This window comes from Tiliqua scincoides, chromosome 5 (assembly GCF_035046505.1).
Source record: "Tiliqua scincoides isolate rTilSci1 chromosome 5, rTilSci1.hap2, whole genome shotgun sequence".
NCBI lineage: Eukaryota > Metazoa > Chordata > Lepidosauria > Squamata > Scincidae > Tiliqua > Tiliqua scincoides.
This window is the reverse complement of record NC_089825.1, coordinates 85,323,070-85,346,034: the sequence shown is the minus strand read 5'-3', so window position 1 is coordinate 85,346,034 and position 22,965 is coordinate 85,323,070. Positions and strand designations below refer to the sequence as shown.

The window sequence follows — 22,965 nt, the reverse complement described above, 5'->3', positions numbered from 1 at the left end:
GAGGAGGTTTAAGGAGTTTTAGGTCAGGGGAGGGAGGGCTGAATCCTCACAGCAGTGGCTTGTGCCAAGATCCTGTTTCCTCTTTCCCAGGCCGCCTTACCCCTTTTCTCTCATTGGATGTATGCCAGCTACATAGCTGGCATGGATCCAAAGAGACCCATAAAAGACCAGAAGGCCTACTGGAGGTATATTTTTACTTACCTCTTGTTTCCCACACCCCAATTGCTACATCAGCACGGCTGCATCATGGGCAGGGGTGGGTAATACGATTGGGTAATACGATTGAACTTAATTCATCATTGGTTGCCTCTATGCAGCATCTTGAGTGTTGTTTTTCCTGTAGAGGTATCCCTTTTGCCTTTTAATAACTGGATACTTACTTTTGTATTGAGGCAGGGTTTGACTTTGTGGTTGTTACTTGTTTTCAAAATTGTTTCGGATTTCTGCACAAGCAGGCATTCACCCCTTCCACTTGCATCTTAGATACTTCATCTCTAAATATACTGAGATGAGCAAACTTTTTTTATAAAAAGCCAAAAAAGCAGGGGAACAACCAAAAAGACCTATCTGAAAGAGACTGTGAAATAGGCAGGCCTGTGCAAAAGGGGGGGGCACTCAAGGAGGTCTCTAGTGACAAATTGTTGAACACATCTTAAGAGCTCTTTTTTATTCTGTGCAGTGATGCCTGACAAGACTTTGTCATATACGTTCAAATGTGAATGCTTCTCCTCTTGCAAATGTCACACCTCCTGTTTTGTAGTGTGGGAGGGGCGCACACATCACATAGCAAAGAGGACCCATATGCTGTGTTCATCTTTAGAATAACAATGGTGATCATCAACTATCTTTCGAATTGGCATGTGTTCACAGGAGCAGGAAACCATGCATCTACTGGATCTGAATAGTCACACTCCTAAGGACAGGAGGCTTGTTGCCAAAGATTTTGCAGGTTATTTTAAATTTATTAAGATCAGTTGTCCTGACCTCTCTAGCTCCTGTCTATGTGCACATTTCTCTCTACCAGGTTGCCTTCCACACTGATTACTTGCACTCCTCTAGGCCACACTTTTCCAGTCCTCCTTTGGTTCCTTGGCCCAATCATAGTCGGGGCCTGTGCTGGCAGAGCATGTGTTCTGGCTTGTGCTGTCACAAAAGCGCTTTGCGACAGCATTTGTAGCCAGTGCGCCAATGGGAAGGTGGCTGGGCTGTCAGAACATGTGCCAGACCAGGTGAGTCCAGTGCAAGGGTAGGGGAGAGGACAGAGAGGGGGTGGGACAGGGAGGAGATGAGGCGAGGTGGGTGGACCAGACCTGGAAGGGATTGGCAGTGCCTGTGTGTGCTGTGTCTTAACCCCCTTCCTGGGCTCGATCCACCTGCACGAATACTTCAGTCTGCCCCAGGGATATTGCTGGTACAAGTCTGGGTTGACCCCTTGTGGCTGTTGGAGCTTACCCTGGGGAAGAAGTCAAATGCCCCCTTACCGCAAAGAGACCTCCTTCAGCTAGAAAGCCTCTGTGGGATGCAGCATTAGGTGGCACTGGTGCCGCTGTGTCATCATGTGGGAATTTAGCCTGTTTCCATCTTTACTCCTTCTTCCCTAAGCTCTTCCGACTTCCTTGTTACATTCAACCCCAAGCAATGGCATCCAGAGACTTTTCTTCCTGCTGAGCTCCTCTGTGACAATGTGATAGCTCAGCAAATTGCCTCCAGCAGCTTCAGCACCACAAAATCACTTAATTCATTACAATATGGATTATAATTCAAGTTAAAAAGACTATTCCCCTGCTCTAATGCTGCATTAACCATGTTCGCCCATATAGCAGGACAGACAGAAAGATGCGTTTTGCACCGCTTGCGAGAGCTCCTTAAATAAAGGGTGCTTGTTTCTTTCAGCGCTTCCTTCTGTGACTTACATCCCGACCCCTTCATCATCTTAGTTGTTATTGCTTTTATTAGCCTCGGAGTGCAGAATCTTAAACCTCATACTATTGATTTTCATCTGTACACTTCTAGCCTCATCCACAAGGTCGTTTGGTTCTTCCTGTTGGGAAGCATGAACACACACCACAGCCTGGCCCTTTGCTTTTATTGACAATGACTCCCAGCCTTGTCATCAGCAAAATTGCATTAACAATTCCCAGCTTCATTATTATTTTTTTTAAGCTTGGAACTCTTAACGACCGTAGGAAGGGAGATGTCTCCCAAGACCGATCCAGGAAGAATCCCATCAGTGACTTCTTTCCAACTCAGTAATTTTTGCTTTTCAATAACCTTTTAGGGTTGCGTTGAAGGTTGAGGGTGATCTTTCCCTCACTGCTGCAGGGATGTGAAGATTCCAGAAGTCATTACCAGCCATCATTGTTTTCAGAGCTGAGTGAAAGTTGTGAAAGGAGAATGAAACATCTTCAGTAGGGAGTCCACCTTCAAAACACAGGTTGAGAAAATACTTCAAAAGTATCCTCTAGAATTTTATTCTGTGAAAACAGGTTTTTGTTCTCCTGTCATCGCAAGGTTTGCAGGGCAGCTTAGAATACTGCAATGAATACACAAAAGCATCCATTTTTAAAATAACAATCAAACAGCAACCCATAACAATGTCAGAGCAGTAGTAAACGCATAGGGGCCATTAAAAGCTGCTACAAACCCAGGAAAATAAGGATTACAATTCTATACAGACTTACCTGGGTGTAACTTTCTGGGACTTAATTTTACATAGACACATATAGGAGTGATCTATAAATGTGATCGCACCTAGTGTCTAAAAGCCATTAGGTTTAGCACAAGGGGAGGGAATTCTACAGTGTCCCACCTCAGAAGGTGCTGGCCTCTGACTAACATCTGGGGAGGTTTGCTTAGGAGCAAGCAGTCCTTGGTTAAGATATGACTTGTTGCTTGGCTTGCTTGCCTGTATCATCAAAACTGTTTTCTCAGCTTGTGCCTTCAATAATGAACCTGCTTTCTGCTTGTATGCGAGGGACCTTGGATCTACAGAAAGGTTAGCTGCCATTTAGACAGGGGTCTGACCTTTAGAGCTTTCCTTGAGCAAGGGGTAGAGGTTGGCTTTTCTAGGTTCTTTGCAGAGCTTCCGTGTTTCTCAACTCAGGTAGCTGGGAAAGGCTGGGAAGCAGCAAAGAGCCATCCAATTGGTTCTTCACCATGCAAGGATGATGCATTCCTGCCATGTCTCTTCAGGGGCTCCACAGCCCCTGGCCCAGGTTGGAGGGGTCTCCTCCCTTGTAGTTATGGTTCCAGCCTGCTGGGTTGCAGGGTCATCCTTCTAAATCTACCTGCAAAGGCTCCTGCTGCCTGGCCTGGAGAGCTTTCCCATGTTGCCTGTTCCCTGAGAGGGGATGGGGTTAAACTGTTGCTGCCACAGCTGCTTCCTCATCTTCCTTTCCCCCCCCCCACAGGACAGCCTGTGGTTACTGCCTCCCCCAGTGGCTGTAGAGCCAGAAACGTCAGCCTTGTTACGGCTGCCATATTAGTGGCACTGTCTGGAACCCTTTATACTGGGATTTGCCTTATGGGCATGCATGGCCCTGCCATTTTTCAGCCCAGAACTCGCCTCCCTGGTGTCCCTGTCTGGGAAGCCTGTCTTGGGAGAGGCATAAGTAGTTACAGGACCTGACTGTGGCCCACCTACTGTTTGTGATGCTAGCTGGGGGGGGGGGGAAGTGACTGGTTTGGTAGCAGTCTGCTACTTGATTAAGGCGACCACAGCATGGGGCTCATTGGCTGTACGTGGGGGGGGGGGGGTTTGCAGCTTCTCCTGGGGTACAAAGATGGGGACAGTGACGCTTTTTCCAGGCACTGCTACTCTGGTCTTTAATTGTTTTCATTTCTCTTCTTCTAACCTGGATTCCTTTTACACTACTTCTTTGTGGATCGCATTCCATTTTATTTCATCTCCTTTTTTGTGCTGCCTTTCTGCATAACCACACTCAACACAGCTCACAGTGGTATTAAAGCATAGTGTTTAAATGAAATCAGTTTGCACATGGCAAAGGTAATCAAAACAGCGCCCAGAAAAAGAGCATTAAAATGCACAGTAGACATTTTACCCTGCTTACTCAATTAAGGTCAAAGACCTTATAAAATAATCACATTTACAATTTACCTAAAGGCCAGGAGAGTTGGTGTCATATGAGTCTAATGGGGGCAGGAATTACAGATCCTTGGTGCTACAACTGAAAAGGCCCTGTCTGAATGCTCACTGTTCAAACATCACTAGGTGTCAGCACACGGAACTGGACTTCCCTGGAAGATTTTAACAAGAAGGCAGTATCACAGGGGTGCTCACACTTTTTTTGGCTTGAGAGCTACTTTGAAACCCAGCAATGCCCGGAGATCTACCAGAGTTTTTTTACAATGTTTGCGCCATCATAAGATATAACATTTATGTGTACAATGTATATTGGTGTACCTTGCATAGCCGCATGCGCCAATATTGCACAACACAACATAATTAACTATAAACATTTTTTGTAATTACTTGAGTTTACTTTGATGACTTGCACTGAAGTGAATCAGCCAAGGATGTATAGTCCGGACAGTAGCTGCTGACAGCCAGCCTCAACCACACTTCCAAATGTTCATCAGTCATGGTGGAACTTGGACTTAATGATCTTCATGGTGGTACTTGGACTTAATGATCTTCACGTAGGAAAAGGCTGACTCACATAAATAAGTGGAGCCCTTCCTGCCTCTGGTGCTCTTATATCCCTGAGGGCCCTATTGCCTTCAAGTGGCTGCAGCTGTGCAGCACACTATGCTGAAAGCCCAGGCCTTACCCTTAAAGGGGCCACTGCTGACACCACATCTACCTCCTCACCAGATCTTCCTTGATTCCAATACAAGTGGGGGGGGGGAGCAGATCTCTATACAGACCAGTGCAAAAACAGGGGAAAGGTGTGGGGGAGGGAAGATCTCTATATAGACATCACAGCAAGACCAGTGCAAAACCCCTTGCACACAGAACCAACAGATGGAAGTTGGGGGGGGGCAGATCTCCATACATACCAGTGCAAAAACGGGAAAGGTAAGTCAGCCCCAGTAGAGTCAACGGGGCTCACTCCCAGGGATGCGTGGACGGGAGAGAAGCCTGCCAGCGGCTCCTCTCCAGGTCTACTCACGAGTCAGCCCCAGTAGAGTCAACGGGGCTCACTCCCAGGGATGCGTGGACGGGAGAGAAGCCTGCGATCTACTCATTTTGCCTTGCGATCGACGTATTGAGCCTGGACTAGATGATCCTTGATATCCCATTAGAGCAGTGGTTCCCAAACCGAGCCATGGCTCCCAGGGGAGCTGTGGAATCCTTGCAAACAACCCGTAATAATCTCCCTATACAATAATTGGGAGCTATGAGCAACAATCCAGTAGGTCAAGGGAGCCCACCAGTTGAAAAAGTTTGGGAACCACTCATTAGAGCTTTGACCAGCTTCTTGAATTGTACCCAGAAACAGACCAGAAGTCAGTGCAGATCACGTAAGGTGTGGATAATATGCTCTCTGTAAGAAGCCCCCACCACTACAACATTCTGCACTAGTTTTAACATCTAAATATTTTTCAAGGGCAGCCCCGTGTAGAGCCAAGCGTATTGTGTTTCTGCCGCTTAATGCCCCAGGTTCGCAAAGAGTATTCTCCTAGATTTGTTCATTGCCTAGAATAACCTCCTCAGCCACTTGCTCCTAGAGGACTAAGTTGGCAACCTTCAGTCTCGAAAGACTAGGGTATAAGCCTACAGCACCCGGTATTCCCAGGCGGTCTCCCATCCAAGTACTAACCAGGCCTGACCCTGCTTAGCTTCTGAGATCAGACAAGATTGGGCATGTGCAGGTACCATTTAGCTTTCCCTTGATTTGCACTTCAAATACTAACATGGACTTTTTCCAGTAAACTTTGCCATTGATGTTAGCTCATGGAAGGCTTACTTATCAGGAATAAGATCTAAAAGATTCTTATTCCTGATCTTGCTGTGGACAAGCATGCCAGAACTCTGCATTAAAAAAGAAAAAGAAATTTCTAGGTTTTATTATTGCAAGATTTGCTTGGATATTTGTGTAGTTTGCACTGTGCGTATAGTTGTTAGCAGAATTCAACTTTCTTGTCTCGGAATTTAAGATAACCTTGTTGTGGAATTTTATTTTGTAGCACACAGTACATACAGCCTGGATTTAAATTGTGATACAACTAGGATTAAATTTTGAATTTATCTTTTCTCATTTAGTACTGCATCCCTCTGTGAACATTTTTGTGCTTATCCTTTTCCTGGGTGCATTGATTTTGGTTTGGTTTTGTTCATAAGGGAACCTTATTCAAGTTGCACTCCTCACTTAAACCCTGATTGTATCATTCTGATTAAGGAACCTCTACCAGGAAAATAACTATCTCACCTGTGACAACATGCCCCAGAAAATTACAACCACAAACCTGACTCAGTGCAGGAAAGAGTCAGGAAAATTGCATAGAGATGGGGAGGGGGCTTGGGAAGACTTCGTGCTGTTTTCTTATTACCCGTTTATGAAGCCAAGCACAGCAAGAGGCGTGATTAATGGGGCATCTTCTGAATCAATAACTACTAAAGTTTTTTGTTTTGTTTTTATGCCATCTTCATCCACTTCCCACGGAAGAAGCGCGTTCAACAATAATCGGATGGAAACCTTTGGTGTTAATTTGCTACAGGGTGAAGTATTGCAGGTGAAGTGGCTCTTCTTCCCCCTCCCTGCAGGTAAAGGTGTGGGAGGAAGTGGTGGTACCATCACTCAGTTAGGCACCTGCTGTAGATTTTTGTGATGGGACAAGGGTGGCTAGCTTCTTCAACTTTGGTGGCGGCAGAGCCTCTCTCCTCTAGAATACTTGGAGGGCAGACTAGCCCAACCATGACAGCACTGCCACCCTTGTGACCTTGCCCATAGAGGGTCTTATGAATGGTGGCTGCCCCTCCCTAACACAAAATGGAAGGGTACCCCAGAGAGCACTTGGTAAGAGTGCTACTTTTGGAACTACTTCTGGAAATGTCGGTGATGTTGGTGGCCTATTGCCACTATTGACTTCCCATGGGAATGCACGTAAGCCAGTGAGGGAAGCAGGCGATGGGAGGAATGGGGGGAGAAACGTGGGGTGGAGAGGGAGCGGTGGTGGATCCCAGTGACTATCCTTGTTTCCTCTCCCTTACTCTCTGAGGAGACCTATTGGGCAGTGGAGGCTTGCCCCAGGGTTGAGTTCCATTATCATGAAGAAACATCCGTGACTGCCCCTTCCCATCATAGGATGCTGCACACGCTCTGTTGGTGAAGCTGCATCGCTGGGGTGGGGATAGTCTCATAGGCTAAATGCTCACAGCCCTTATCTCTTTAGCCTAGGATAGTGGCAGCAAATAGGAACTACCATTTTCTTCCCCATTCAGTTGCAGGGAATGAGAGAGAGAGAGAGGAGAGCAGGAAGGGGTACGTATGCGCTAAGCACTGTAGCCCCCCTGGTCAGACTGGCTTCTCCTTGTACAATCCCTGACAGTACAAAACAAATTTATTGCAAAAGAATGGTATTAAAAGTCCTAATGTGCTTTGAGCTACATCCAGGTCTTCTTCAGTGGTAGATTTCTACAAAACTAACAGTAACCTCAGAATAATTCAATGAAACATGTAATGCAAATTTTGTTTTGTAGCAACTGAGAATAAAGACTGTGCTGCCATGTGGTGGAACTCTGTATGGTGCATGCTAGGCATAGGGTAGCTCTCGAATGGGCCAGCCTTTGGGGAAATGGGTCAAGTCTGAGGAATCAGAAATCACCTGGGATGGATGATTAACACTTTAGTTTGTGCCTGCTCCGTTTGCCACTCACCAAGCTGAATGAAGGCCGCTAACCATTTCTTCCTTCTTAAACTCAAGCACAAAGCAAGTATTTTATTGCAAGATTGCCTGAATTATCATCTTCTGAAGGCTTTCAAATCAGACCTGGGTAGGGATGCATTTTTAAGGTGCTCTGGATCAGGACCTCAGTCTTGAATGGCCTACTCTTTTTCCTCACTAGAATTCCCACAGTCCGCCAATGTTTGTTCAGTTAGCAAAACAAGAATGCATAGATTCTCTTAGCAGTTGAGACGTACTGTGTTAAGTGATCTTGAGGGTGCATTCTGGCTTTAAATGTTCAGAGTGCCTCACTGAATCAAATCAAGGTCCATCTAGTCCAGCAGTCTTTTCAGAATTCCCACCAATTAGTAGGCACTGGGGGGAGGGGGGTCTGTTGATAATTGGCCTGCGATCAACTTAGCGGACCTCATGATCTGCCCAGCCAGCTCTAGATATTTGATAAATGATTCTTAGAGAAGGCATTCATTATTACTCATATAGTGCCATTCATTAACATGGCATTGTACATGGTAATGAAAAGACAGGTATGGTACCTATCTCGTGGACCAGGGGTTCCCAAAGTGTGAGATGCCTTAGGGTAGTGGTTTTCAAACTCTCTTGGAGAGTTTGCACCGGTGTAAGTCCTTGTGGGGGCGGGGGAGGCGGCAGGGGTGGGGGGAAGGCTGTGATGCAATCCCCAGGATCGTGCCGCTCAGGAGGGCTGCAGGGACTGGGATGCACTCACCAGTCCATGCAACAGCCTTCACGGGGTGCAGGGAGCCCTGCACGACCATCTGAATGGCTCCCCAGCTTGTTAGAAGTGAAATTGGAGCGATTGCGCTCCACTTCCGCAAAACCGAGGATTTTGGGGAAGGGAGGATTAGGAGGGTTCGTCATTATTTTAAATAAATTTTTTTAACTTGGTGTAAACATTTGACTTAATTTTAATTAATTAATTTGATTTTGTCTTATGGGGGTGTTAAAAATTTCCTGCTTGATGATATCACTTCCAGGTTAGTAACATCACTTCCAGTGGGTCCTGGCAGACTATCATTCTAAAAAGTGGGTCCCTGTGCTAAAAAGTTTGAGAACCACTGACCTAAATTTTAAGAATGTGCAGAGTAAGTTTATTTTCTTTCAGGACAACAATCATGGAGGATAGGCCGGTCTTAAATTGTTTGGTATATTTTAGATGGGGGTGTTAAGGTGCAGAAGATTGCCTAAACCAGGGGTGTCAAACATAAGGCCTGGGGGCCGGATGCGGCCCACGGAAGCTTTTTATCTGGCCCTCAGGCTCTCAACTGCTGAGCAGTGCTGAGGTGTTTCTGCTAAATGGGCAGCCCACATGAAAATTGTGCTCTCCCATATCTTGAAATATGATCAAGATTTGATGCTTCCTCTTCTGTCATTTAAAGCTAATGAATTCTAAGTGAGATAAGGTACTTATTTTTTGTTATGACCTTTTTAATGACATCACTTCCTGCCAAATGACATCACTTCCAGCCCTCAGCATGCATCATGAATGCTATCTGGCCCTCTGCATGAATTTAGTTTGACAACCCTGGCCTAAACCCATCTATAAGTTTATGGATGAGCTGAGATTTAACCTGGAGACTTCTTGGCCTGATCGATTGTGCTCTTAACCACTACAGTGGAACACTTTTCTGCCTGAGAGTGGTGTGTGTTGACTAAGGTCACCTGAAGTGATGGTGGACTTCTTATGCAATCCTCAGCCGGTGGAAGTTTACTTGGTGGTGGCATGGGGAAGGGACCGTCTTTGTGGTGGCACTCTGCATGTGGAACTTCCTGCCTTCAGAGAATCAGGATCATGCTCTGTCTGCCAGTGTTACAGCAGTAGCTGAAAAGCTTTCTTATTTTCTCCAATATATGAGGTTTAGTTTAATGCTGTACTCATGGTATTGCTCTGTTGTTCTTACTGATGGTTTTCTACTGATATTTTCTTATTTACACTGGTTTTATAATTTGTCAAAGTTACTGTGTTGTATTGCAAGCCACCTTGGGTGCCTCCATTTGGTGCAAAGGGGCAAGATAAAAATAAGTGTCCTTGAAAGGTCCTTTCCACCTGTAAATTTATCTACTACATCATTAGATTCTATCTACTACAGCATATGTCAGAATTATTCTGATTGAGAAAATGTGCTTTTTCTTCTGCTGGGAGCTTTCAGCCATGGTGGGGCATGGAAGTACAGATAATTCATAGTTTTTGAATGTGCAATTTGTGTAGGTTTGTTTTGGTCCCAGAATAGACTGCAAATAATGATTTGCAGCCCTGGAGCATAATGGGTGTGATTAGGGGCGTATAATACCACTTTCATCTGCTCAGGGATGTAGTGAGTCTTAATTAATATTTGTAAATTGATGTGAACTTTTCTTGCTCGGGTGTGAAAACACATGAAGGCTCTGGAGCCAAAAGACGGCATGTATAGATTTATGAATGTTCTCCTACATATTAAAAGGTTGTGTTATCCCATTAAACAAATTAATCTGGGATTTCTTGATTAGTGTTGAGAGTTAGTTGCCTACCTTCAAAGTATTTTGTTTGTATGCATGTATATTTTTTTTAATAACATAAGGCATTTTCCAGTGATTCCTCCTTATGAACTTGTGTCCTTATAACAACCTGTCATTTAAGAGGGTATGTACCTGTGGCTACCAGCTGCTAGGGGCACAAAACAGGGCATATCTGTCTCCATAATGCCCTATTTATAAGATCTATTGGGGCTTTGATCTGGCTGCTATTTGGAAAGGAGTGCTGGGCTAAAGGGATCTTTGACCTGATCCAAAAAAATGATCCTTATGTTTTTCCAATTTTATGATTGGGAACAGAGTCTGTGAGTGAGTGACTTGCACCAGGTCACTCAGTGAATCTGTGGCATGCGAGGCTGGAACCTTGATCTCCGTTCCACTACGAGCCCAGTAGTAGGAATGGAACATGTTAACATCCCCTGGTTTGAAAAAATTTACTAGACAGCATCATGTTGGTCTTGTTCATGTGTTTAGTTCTTCCACAGATAGCACGTTGGTGAAATGAAGTAGTGTATGACATGAGCTTGTGCTGGATTATTTATTTATTTATTTATTTATTTATTTATTTATTTATTTATTTTTCGCATTTCTATATTGCTGTTTCTCCAAGGAATTTAGGGTGGCATATTCCCTTCCCTCCTCTTGTCCACATATTTTTTTTTTTTCCAGGGGTTGTGATCATCATTTCAAATCCCTGTAACGTGCTGAGCTCCTTAAGAACAGGTTTTTGCCTAGAACTTGCCCCTAAGTGCAGGATTAAGCTTTGTGCTTGCCAGAGAAAATGGTCCAGTTCACAACTGCCAGGGTCAGTCTGGTGTGTATTGAGTTGGGTGTTTATTAAACATGCTTGACTTGGGTGTGTGTTCTGCAATCCAGTATCCCTAAGGTTAGTTGCTGGAACCCAAAGCAAGAGCCTGAGCAAGACCTTAAGTTGTAGCCCACGTACAGAAAATCCTGGTCTTTACTTTGTACAGTTCTTTAAAGTCACGCTCATATTTGACCAGTCAAATGCTGAAAAGACGGTCCTGATCTGACCTATCCAGGGTCTTCATACTGGCTACCAGTCTTAGGAACTGATTTTGTATTCCTCTTGTACAGTAACTGTTTCCCTTCTATGGTTGCAGGGAGCTTTCAGTCCATGTTTTCATAGGCAAGACAGGGATTGAAGTAACGGCTGGGAATTCGGAAATGAGTAGCAAAGCTAAGGCAGTCAACAGTTGCAATGGCAGTGGAGGTGAGGTGTGAGGTTAGGGTAGTTCCAGAGGGCTTTTGTTGAAGAAGCACGTTTTGTGGGGAACAGGACAAGAAGGTGGTTCTTGCAGTTTTGTTTTCTGATTATTCTGGAGGGTGAATCAAAGTTTCTTAATTCTGAGACTCTGGAAGCAGGACAGAATGAGGGCTCTATCAATTACTTTTCATCCCACTGAGGAGCTCAGGGAGGCATATGTGCTCCCCCCCCCCACACCATAACCACAACAGCCTTGTGAGGCTAGGTTAGGCTAAGCCTTAATGACTGGTCCAAAGTCAACCAGTCAGCTTTGCATGGACTTCGGTCTCCCTGTTTCAAGTACTGTGTACCACTCTGACCACTATGCTGTAATTGCTTATTCCTTCCCATTTTTCCCATCTTTTTTTCTTTCTTGAAGATGGCAGAAGCCCTTTTGTTTTAAGAATTCAGCGGCAGCACCACCAGTTCATTTATTTGTCTGTCACAGTTCAGGGAGGAAAAAAAGCATTGTTTTAATCATCCACTCCAAAGAATACAATTTCATGCTGTGTCGTCAGGATCTAGCAAATTTACCAGACCTCTTAATATTAGTACTTTACTTTCTGAATAAAAGAAATTCAGTAAAAAGAAAAAAATTCCTCCTTAATGCCCTTGAGTTTTAAAGTTTTTCTATAATAATAGAGAGAAGGCACAAATTAAAAATTAAAGCTGTTGCTAATCTTCTGGAAACACACACACACGCTTTCTCTCTCTTTCTCTCTCAGACACTTGGATTTTCATATACTATTCAATTAGGAAGAGTTGCATATTATGATATAATGAGCTGCAATTCTCAAGCAGGATTTACAGCTTGGGAGGAAGGGAAATCTGGGAAACACAATTTTGTTTTTCCCCCCTCAGCCCTGCTTCAGCAGCTGGGCTAGGAAAGCAATGGGGAATTCATTAGCTGTTTTGTCATAAATTTAATGTTATGATTAAAAATCTCCATATTGCAGCTTGCAAATCTTCAGATGCACCTACATATGCCATTGGGCATGAGTAAATAATTGTGCCCTGCAGTTACATTAGTCTTTGGAGCTGATAATTTTTCTTCCTAAATTTTGCAATTCAGCAGTTTTTTTTGGTGCGCACTCCTCATTCAGTGCAACTCAGTAGCATATACTGAGAACCTGTGTGTGAACTACTCTCTGTTGCTTTTGCTATCCACCTGTTATAGCGCAGGAGGGCTTTGTGGTTGCAAAGTGAGCCCTTGTCATGTTTAAGAATCAGTTGGGGTGACAACAAGTCATGTGTGCAGTGTACTCAATAGAACATAGGCCTAACACAGCTCTTCCCCCAAATACTTGCAATCTGTAGTCCTGTTCAAGTATTATAAAATGTGGGAATGCTTTTTCCATGTACAGGGTAACAGGAGCACTGGTTAGCACATACCTTGGCATAGATGCACTCCATAGCTAGTCTCACCCTCTCCTTCCCCATTTCTGCCCTGTTAAAGCACTTGTCCTACAGATCACTGAGCCCTGGGAGACCGGCATATCAAATCAATGGAGAGATTTCTTCCCAGGTTCAGTGCTTGTCTCTGTCAACAAATACTATCCCTACAGAGAGCCAGTGCATGTGGCTACCATGTGTGTCAGTGCCAGGGACATGACTAGCTATTATAGTCCTGTTCCCCTGTGCCTTGGTATGCTGTACCCCAGCATTTCTCAACCAGTGGTACATAAGGTGGTGTCCAGTGATACAAACAGGACCCCCAGAGCCCCGCTGCCTGGCAGCGAGACCAGTAGTACAATGCAACAAGCACCAGTAGGAGGCTTGGCTTGGCGGACAGAAACCGCTTGGGGCCACCTCTGCCTTTGCCACACCCTGCCCCTGACCTGGAAGTAATTGAGGTGACAACATTGTTACTGCAGTTACATCCATGTGGCTGCCTCCTCCATTCCCCCTTTGAAACAGTAAAACAAAGGGGGAAGGAAGGAGGCAGTTCTGGCTCCAAAGGAGCTTTTTGCACCACTTTTAAGAGGCAAGTGCCCTTTCCAGGAGGCAGGCAATGCATGCCTCCTGGGTACTGCTTCCAGCGGCCCCAATGCACTCTGATGGAGCTTTTTGCACTCTGTTGCAGCCAGAGAAGCAGTATGCGTTTCCTCCGAAACTGGAGGAGGTGCATTCCTGCTGCTCTGAAGGCTGCCTCCTCCCCTCTTCTTTCTTTAAAGGGGAGGAGAGGGGGCTGCCCTTGGTCGCAGTCAGAAGCCGCGCTGAGAGTGGCTGCCGGAGTGCAGCCACTCTTGGTGCGGTTCACTGCTGACCAGAGGGTTACCTCCTTCTCTTTCTCTTTAAAGAAATTGGAGGGGGAGCGGCCCTCAAAGGCCATGACGTGGGACCATGCCAACATTGGCTGCGCTGCTGCAGCCACTGTTGGTGAAGCTCTTGGCGTACCCTGTGGGCATGGGGGTAGATTGCAGTGCCACCTCCCCAGCGCAGTGCCCAGGGCATTTTCACCTGTTGCTCCCCCTGGGTATGCCACTGGGGCCAAACTACAGTGCTCACTTTTTGTGCACTTGCAAAAGCCCAAGCCCCTTACCGGTGTTTGTTGTGTTGCATCTGGCCTCCCAATCTGGAAGTAACTGGTGATTACTTCCTGTGGTGTACTTCCAATAGATGGACCATGCAAAATGGTATGACAGGGGACAAACATTGAGACCCTCTGCTGTACCAGTTGGGATAACGCATGAATAGGACTTGTCTACATGACGCCTAGGATTGTCAGATTGGAGGAATCGCCATACCTAAAATTCACAAGACTGCTCGCTCAATTTGGAATAAAAGAAGGGAGAAGAGAGATTGGACCTCTTGCCCAGAGGTCCAGACATAGGCCTCCAGAACCTGTGCTTCAGGCTGAAAACTGGCAACCCTGATGTTCCCATGTGTGATGAATGCCATGTGTTTTTCCCTATTTTTGTCTGTTTTTTTACCTTATTTTTGGACGCCTCTGACCCCTCAGAAGCTTCTGTGTTGGTTCATCGACTTAAAAGCTACTGGGATATCCTCCTGCAATAACCTTTGTTCTTTGTTTGAAATGCCAACTAGATGCTAGGGGGAGCAAAGATAATGACAAATCAGCTTGTCGTAGGGACACAGTCCTATATAAACCATGTATTGGGGCCATTTCATGCACCATGTGGTAGCAAACATGCCAGTTTGCCCTTGCATGTACACTCAGCAGCAGGTTTTAGCAAATCACAACTTCCTGGTGAGTGTTTAATGTTTGTTTTACCTTTTGCAACACATGTATGTGCACTCAAGTTTGTTGCAGTGACACTGTGATTTCTGATGCTGAAAAATGTAACATGTGAACCGACGTTTTACATGGATGAGAGAGAACAGGATAGGAAGAGAGATTTGCAAATGAATAGCCAGATTGAAGAAGGGAGTAAAGATGGCGGTGGGGAAGCAGATGAAGTGAGGAGCAATGGATTGGAGCATAGAGGCTGTTGCCCAGGTGCTTGGCCCTGCCAGATGCGGAAGAGGAATGAATGATGGGTATAAAAGCAAAGCTAAGGGTGAGTTTGAGTAGAGCAGGGGTGCTCAATAGGTGGATCGTGAACTACCGGTAGATCGCGAGGCAAAACGAGTAGATCGCGGAGTGCCGACCCCCCCCCTTCAGGTGCATCTGGGAGGAAATGCCGGGAGTAAGGCCCATTGTACTCAATGGGGCTTACTCCCAGGTAAGTGTGGCTAGGATTGCAGCCTCACAGCCTAATCCTAGGCATGTCTACTCAGGAGTAAGTCCTGTTATACTCAGTGGGGCTCAAGGTACACCAACATACATTGTACACATAAATGTTATATGTTATGATGGCGCGAACATTGTAAAAAAAACTCTGGTAGATCTCCGGGCCTTGCTGGGTTTCAAAGTAGCTCTCGAGCCAAAAAGGTGTGAGCACCCCTGGAGTAGAGTCTGTGGAATGACTACTGCCACCCCCCTGCATAGTTCTGAAACTGTTTTTAAGAGGCAGATGGAGATATGGAAAGGGCGAGTGCTTACTTACTGTTCCATTTAAGTACATTTATAGCCTCTCTCTCTCTCTCTCTCTCTCTCTCTCTCTCTCTCTCTCTCTCTCTCTCAGTGTGCAAGGATATCCATTAACCATAATTTCCAAAGTTTTTCCTTGCCTATTTTCCTTTTTGCTTTGGTTCTGGATTTTTTTCTGAATTTTCCAAGCTGGTTTGATGCTGAGATCTAGAAGATAGTATTGGAAGCTAGACCAGGTGCCCCATAACCTATACTCGGAGGCAAAACTGTACTGCACGTGGCAGCCTGGCACCAGAGGTGATAATTGCTGCGTCTTTCCTACTCTGCCAACTTCATTTCATTAGCAGGGGCAGGGGGCAGCCTGGGGCTTTGCTGTGATTTATCAAGAGCTTGACTTGACCTCTTGCTGTGACGTGGCCAGAATTAAATGTCCCTTTAACACTGCCCTGGAGCTTTTCAGCCAGGTTCACCAGTCTCAGTACCATAGGCCTTTAACACAAATGGTTGTACTGAGGCCGATATCTGATCTCTGTGCACTAATTGGCAAGACTTATGAGGCTCTTGGCTGGAAGGAACTCCTGAAGAAAACCGCACCTGTTTTTCAAACGAATTAGGAATAACATTTGCATATATCCTGTAGGACTGGCAGGCCAGCATTTGGGTCTGCTGGAATAGGAGAACCAGAATGGTGGCGTAACAAAGAGGTGTGCTAGGAAACCCTGTGTTCAGATGCTCTCCTGCTGCTTCAAAGGTTCTGATTCAGCTGTTTTTTACAGTCAGGGCAACTGGCTAGCAGAGTTGCCAGGTTTCCTGCGTATCAGACCTTGAGATATGGGGGGGGGTGGAGCCCCCCCCATATCCGCAGATCTGGTATCTGCAGTTTGACTTACCTATGGGCTTCCCCGCACCCATTACCTTCTTTTTTTGTTTACTAGCAGTGCAAGCATGCATTTTTTGCTTAACAGAGGAAGAGTTTCTTGCTTAAATGAGGAAAATGACATGCATGCTAGCGGGACACAGCCAGAATGTTAACAGGAAGCAGGAACTGTCCTGCTTCTTGTTAACATTCAGTTAGTTTCCTCCTTGTAGTATGCAGGCTGCTTGCCTGCATGTTGTGTTCCTCAGTTAAACAAGAAACTCTTCCTCTGTTAAGCAAGAAAATGTGTGCTGGCACTGCTAGTAAAGAAAAATGAAGGTAATGGGTGGGAGGCCTGGTGAATTTATATAGGGTTCCCCTGTATCCACAGTTTTCGTATCAGCACCCAGGAGCCTGGAATGGAACTCCTGTGAATATGGGGGGGATGCCTGTACTTTGGTGGGGGCAGCCAGCTGGCCAGGAACAGGCCAGACTGTGAGAACTGACTGCTTCTAGTCCCTGAAGGATGAAGCTTGATTGACATGGGGGGTTGGCAGCCTTCAGTCTCGAAAGACTATGGTATAAGCCTACAGCACCTGGTATTCCCCGGCGGTCTCCCATCCAAGTACTAACCAGGCCTGACCCTGCTTAGCTTCCGAGATCAGACGAGATTGGGCACGTGCAGGGTAACGGTTGCTGCATTGACATGGAGAGGCAAAGCTAATAGTAAAAACTCTCAAGTCAAGCAGAAAATAGCCTTCCCCCTTATGGTTCCTCACCCTGAGATTTGTTTCCTGGAGGCCTTAGCCCTAAAACTTCAGGTCAAGTCTTGTGATATGGCAACAGAACCGGCTAATCCTTCAGATTCAGAGAGAGGAATGAGTTGTTTATGCTGGTTTCGTCTTTCCTCACACTTTACCTTTTTTTTCTTCCTACCCTTCTTTACAAATCAAAGAAACAAGCAGATCATGAAAACAGACACATGTACACTCTCTTTCTCTCCCCCCCCCCACCGAGGAATAAATTTTCCAGTGAAAACGTACCCTAGGAGGATTATTTACCATGGAATGACACCTAGATTTTTGTTAAATAAGATGATAAATGAAACCTTTCCACACTCCCCAAGGTGCTGCAGAAGCCGAGAATATCAGCAGATTGCGTAACGCGAAAGTGCCTGCCACTCATCCTCTACAGCAGCAGCCACCCCCATACAACATGCTGGGCATAGAAAACTTCCAGGGGCAAAGTGCAGTTTGACATTCCTTGGTGTGTGCAACCTCATGAACTCTGCATGCGTTCTAGGAGCAGCTATTTCATTTGCCCTGGAGCAGCAGGGGCTTCTGTACAGCTGAGGTCCAGACCAACAGTTCTGAGAGATCTTTTTGCATTTGCAACTTCTTAAAACTCCCTGTTTTCCTCTCAACCCATGAACTGAAGAGAACTTCCAGAACTTAGTGCAGCAATGCACGTGCTCCAGAACTTTAGTCTGAGCTGGGGCTCACACCGGGACAGAGGCCTTGGAGCATCTTGTATCTAAAACCAAGTTGCCATTCATGATGCAGGGATATGCAGATAAAGTTAGACCCTGCCTATAGAATTCTGTAGTATCTCTTTGGACAAATGGACTCCAACCTGACAGAATGGAGTTGGAAACTCTGGCACCTGTCACTGATTGCCTGGATTGAGGGTCAAATTTTGCTTTCATTTCACTGTTTTCCTCCTTTTCTTCCATATAAGTGAATGGCTGGTGTCCACCCCCACCCCCCCTTGAACCAGTTGAATAGATCCCATTCATTTCTGGGGGAACTTAGGAGAGGTTTGCAGCAGTGGATGATGCTCTGTTGGTCAGACCTGCTAGGCTGGGTTAGGGACATCCAAAATCTGTCGCCTGGGGCAGCTATCTCACTTTGCCTTTCCCTTCTGACCAAGCGAGTAAAAGTGCTTCCCAGCTTTGGGGCTGGGTGTTAGTTCTGCCTAGAACTATGTGTCAGTAACAGATGCTGGCTCTTCTTCCCACCAAGCTCTGTCATCCCTACCTGACTTGTAATAATGGAAATAAGCTGACTTATTTATTCTTTCCTTCCTTCTTGTGTTCTAAACTGCTTCTCAGACGTACTCCTGAAACAGAGCCAAGGAAACCTGGATAGATTTTTCAGCGTGTTCGTCATTCATTCAGGTCTCTCAAGGAATTCTTTAGTATTGTCACAATTACATACACAAGACCTTTATCAGCATAGATAAAGGAAATACAGAACAGCAAACATCCAGAACACACACACACACACACACACACACACACACACACACACACACACACACACACACACAAAACAATAAAATAAAACAATCATAATCATCCAATACCCTCTCCCCCATTCATCACAATATAGCAGTAGACCCAGAATTCCTTCCTGCCAGTATCCCAGAAACAAAGTTGGCAACCTTGTCAAGAGAGTCAGTTTCGTCTATAGAAAGAAGGGTTTGTAATTTAAATGAATCCTCCCAGCCCTGCATTTTGTTCAGCAGTGGAGCCAGATAGTTCTTACGAAGGGTGTCATGCAGTGAGCAATAAAAAAAATATGATGCAATGTCTCCACACAATTCCTGTCACAGGTACATCTTCTTTCTGAGTAGGGAATGCCACTAAACCTGTCCGCTAGCACAGCTGATGTAAATGCATTGCATCTCGCAAGGGAGAATGCTCTGCGAGCCTGCGGGCACTGCAGATGATAAAAGAAAGAAGTTGGCTTCCCAGAACTGACTGGGATGTGCAGATGGAGAGGGGAGCAAATGGTGTTAGCTGCACAGAATAGCTCTTGACGCTCAATATCGAGCAATCTTTCCTTGATAGTCCCGTCGGCTTCGCTTAAACCAATCATACCCCGGCTTGCTGTGTCTAGTCCTATCGATTTAAGCTTGGTGGGTGTATCTGCAACCTCCACAGGCAGTACTGGATCAGCCAGAAGCTGGTACATTAGCCCATACGGGGCAAGAGTATTGTCACAATTGGAGACTGAACAACAGACTGAAGCTTATACATTGCTACCCGATTCTATCTTGCTGAGCTTGCTGGCAAAAAGGGGAGGGGTAGTGGTGGTCTTGCAGGGTCTCCTTCCTTGACTGAGTGGCCAATCAGGTTTAACAAATTTCATCTTCATCAGTTTCTCCAAGCGTTGAGGCACTGAAAGGAGACTTTCTTTGACTGAACCCCTGTTATGTTTTGCAAAGGCTAGCTCACAGAGGGAACAGCAGCACACCCCCCCCCGATCAATAATTAAGTTTATTACTCTTGATTTATATTTGCAGCTATCTTGTTAACGCACCATTATCATTCTATTGTGTAAGACTGATAATTATCAATTTAGGGGTGCTTTTATTGTTTTTTGTGTTTGCTCATGAACATTTCCTGATCTTGCTGTTTTTCCATCAGCTTGCAAAGGAATCACAATCTCCTGATGTATTTTTTAAGGTGCATTAATTTTTGGAGTTTCTATCCTGACCCTTTTCCAAGGAGCTCAGAGCAACGTACTGTATAGGTCTCTCACTTGTTCCACCCCCCCCACCCTTATTCTTGTCACAGGGTATTCTTGACCCTGCAAAGTAGGATAGATTGAGAGATGGGCAGCCCAATCCTTTGCTGCCCTGGTACAGCAGGACCAAAATGGTCACCACTGTATCTCATGGGGCCAAAGCAGCCAGTGGAGGTGTCAGGTCCTTGGGGGTGGGGCAGAGCGGTTCCAGGTCAAAAGGGGTTCAAACTTGCCCTGTGACAGGAGCCTGGGGTGAGGTTGAGTGGCCTCAGGTCCAAAGGCGGGGTTCAGACTCACCCTAGTCCCCCTCTTTGGCTGCAGAGGTAGCATCAGGCTCACAGGCGTGTAGCCCCCTTCCTGCTGCTAGCCTCGCCATCTGCCCTCTTCATCATTGGCCTCCCTTGCCTTTATGGAGCCCCTGGTTCCACCCCTCTCCCTGGGCAGTCTCACCTGGCCAATCAGCCCACCTGATCCTGGAGCCGCCCTTGCCCTGCTGTACCTGTTGGAAGGGATTGGCTGCAGCCCTAGCAAGGCCGCTCTCCTGCCTGCCTCTGGCTCCTCCCACGCTCCTGGCTTGCGGCCACCCTATTCCAGGTCAGTTCCAGCTGTGGGGCTGGGAGCATTGGTGGGTGTTGTGGGCGGTGGTGCTTTCCCCAGGGGCGTCCTTGGCCCGCCGGGGTACTCCCTCACTTGCCCGCCCTAGCTGCGATGCCTCCTTCCCCGCTCCCTGGGTTGCCGTGGGGGTGGTGTGGTGTGGCCGCCGGAGGAGCCGCCCTGCGTGCCTTGCCGTGGCCGTGGGGAGAGGCACCCCTTGGGGACCGCTGTAGCCGAGGAGCGGCGTGACTGCCAACGGGGCTGCTCTGGCTCTGCCGCTGTGGCCGCGGGAAGGGGTGCCACCCCAAGGGCCTCCACCAGCACCGGGTGTTTCCCGCTGCTGACAAAGTTCCTTATGGCACTTTCGCAAAACCCAGTGCCTGCACTGTGAGCACAGCACCAGCACTGGCGTCTGTAGGATTGCTTCCGAAGTATCCCAATGAGCTCCATGGTCAAGCTGGGTCTCTCCCTAGTCACATTTCAACATTCTTGTCTGTTGCATCTCACTTTTGCTCTTTGCTGTGCTGTGCCCTTGATAAACCTACCTTAATCACCAATTAAGTTATTTAGGAATAGTCATCAGCAGATTTCTTTCACGGAGAGAGGGGAATCTGCCTCTACATGGGGTGTGGGTGGACAGGCAGGTGCATAAGCATGCATTTGTGTGCATCTCCCACTTAGCAAGCTGCCAGCTTCCCTGTGCTGTTAGTTGGAAGTCCAACACACAGTGCTTAGTCGAAAAAGGAACAGTCAGAAAGGGAGATCCATGAGGAAGTGTGAAGCAGCAGGGAAGAGACCATTATCGGTAGGCAGAGAGGTCAAAAAACAGCTAATTTGCCCAGTAGGGAAGTGATTGTTGGGCTCAGTCTGCAATAGGGCTGCCATCAGTTTTGTTTCCTAGCAGAGTTCCAGGGCCTTTTAACAGGCTTGAGACAGACAGAAATTCAATAGAACTTTTCCCATGATCATATCTCACTGTTTGGAGAAGCTTGACTGATTGGATTTCCGTCTGTCACCCCTCCGTCAAAGGGACAGGAGCATTGCCAGAAAAAAAGATGACAAATACTTGTAGGCAGGAAGCTGAAGGATTATATCAAATAGGTCTCTTGTAGGGGCATGTAAAATCCGAACCTTTATTTCTCCTTTTTGAACCCATGACCATGTATATCCACAAAAAGTTAGTGGAGTGTCTTAGATGTATTTGCTTTTACAGATCGTAGACATAAATGGGACATGCTTTGGAATGTGCATCCCAATAAGGGTGCTATCTGCTGCTTTTTGGGAGATGTGCGTTTTAAATCCCACTGGAAATCTTGTCTTCTATCTCTCTAGCTTGTAAGATTTCACTGTCTTTGGTCCCTGTACTTGTAAGCATGTCTTTGAATCCAAAGGAAATGAACTGTGCGATCTCAGGAGGCTAGATTTTGTGACCAGAACCATATTTTGTGGGGTTTTCATGCTCCTGCATGCACAGGAGTGCACAGTCCAGCTCATATCTTTGTATCCATAGGGTGAACATCAATAATGGAGAAGGCTTCTGTGACATCCTGATTAACATTGAAGCAGAAGAGGAAATTTCAGCTGGCGCAGCTTGTCATCCAAGGATGAGAAGAGCTATCACTGCTGAAATCCCTTTTCTTCACAACCCTGCCAAAATAAGAATCCTGTTTTCCTTTGCATCTGGTTACTGTAAGGAGCATGTTACATTAAACATATCATAAGTAGGGATGTGCTTTAGCTCTTCATTAAAATCGTAGTCATGGAATAGCTGTGAAATGGGGAAACTGTGTGTTGACTCTTTGTCCCCAACACAGTCCATGCTGCTCAATAACAAAGAAAAACTAAGTATGTTGTGGTCAATAACAAGTGGAATTTGGCTCTTAAGTTTTCACAAAAAAAGGGGCAATTTAGTCAAAGGTACATACTTTTCCTATACCTGTGAACTGGTTCCTCATCCTTTTTTACTTCTAAGTGTGGTGCATATCTCTTTTTTCCTACTTTTACTGAGATTTCTCCTTGAAGTGGTGGAAGAGAGATGCAGCCATTGAAAAGAAGTGTGAAAAAAGTTTCGCGGACTTAAAATTTTGAGTTTGCGTATATGCTAAGTGCAGAAGAATGACCGTTTAACCGTGAGCGCATAGGCAGAGGCTGTGATTCTGTGCATACTTAACTTGAAAGCAAGTTCCATTTAAGGGATGGGAACTACTTTTGAGTAAAACCGTGTTTTATGAAGCTGTTGGCATCATAGAATTGCATTTCAGAGGGGCCCAGAGGACCAACTAATTTCTCCTAATTTGCATTTGTTCTGCTCGGTTTCATCTTTAATTGC

The 22,965-nt window shown here is 45.9% G+C and overlaps 1 protein-coding gene and 1 pseudogene across 1 annotated transcript in view; one reads left to right on the top strand and one right to left on the bottom strand.

Moving 5' to 3' along the window:
- The window catches only part of LOC136651116 (acid-sensing ion channel 2), a 471,153-nt gene that overhangs the window by 310,642 nt on the left and 137,546 nt on the right, over positions 1–22,965 (top strand). The gene's annotated exons all lie outside the window — the stretch shown is intronic.
- Positions 17,097–17,213, bottom strand: LOC136655145 (5S ribosomal RNA; annotated as a pseudogene).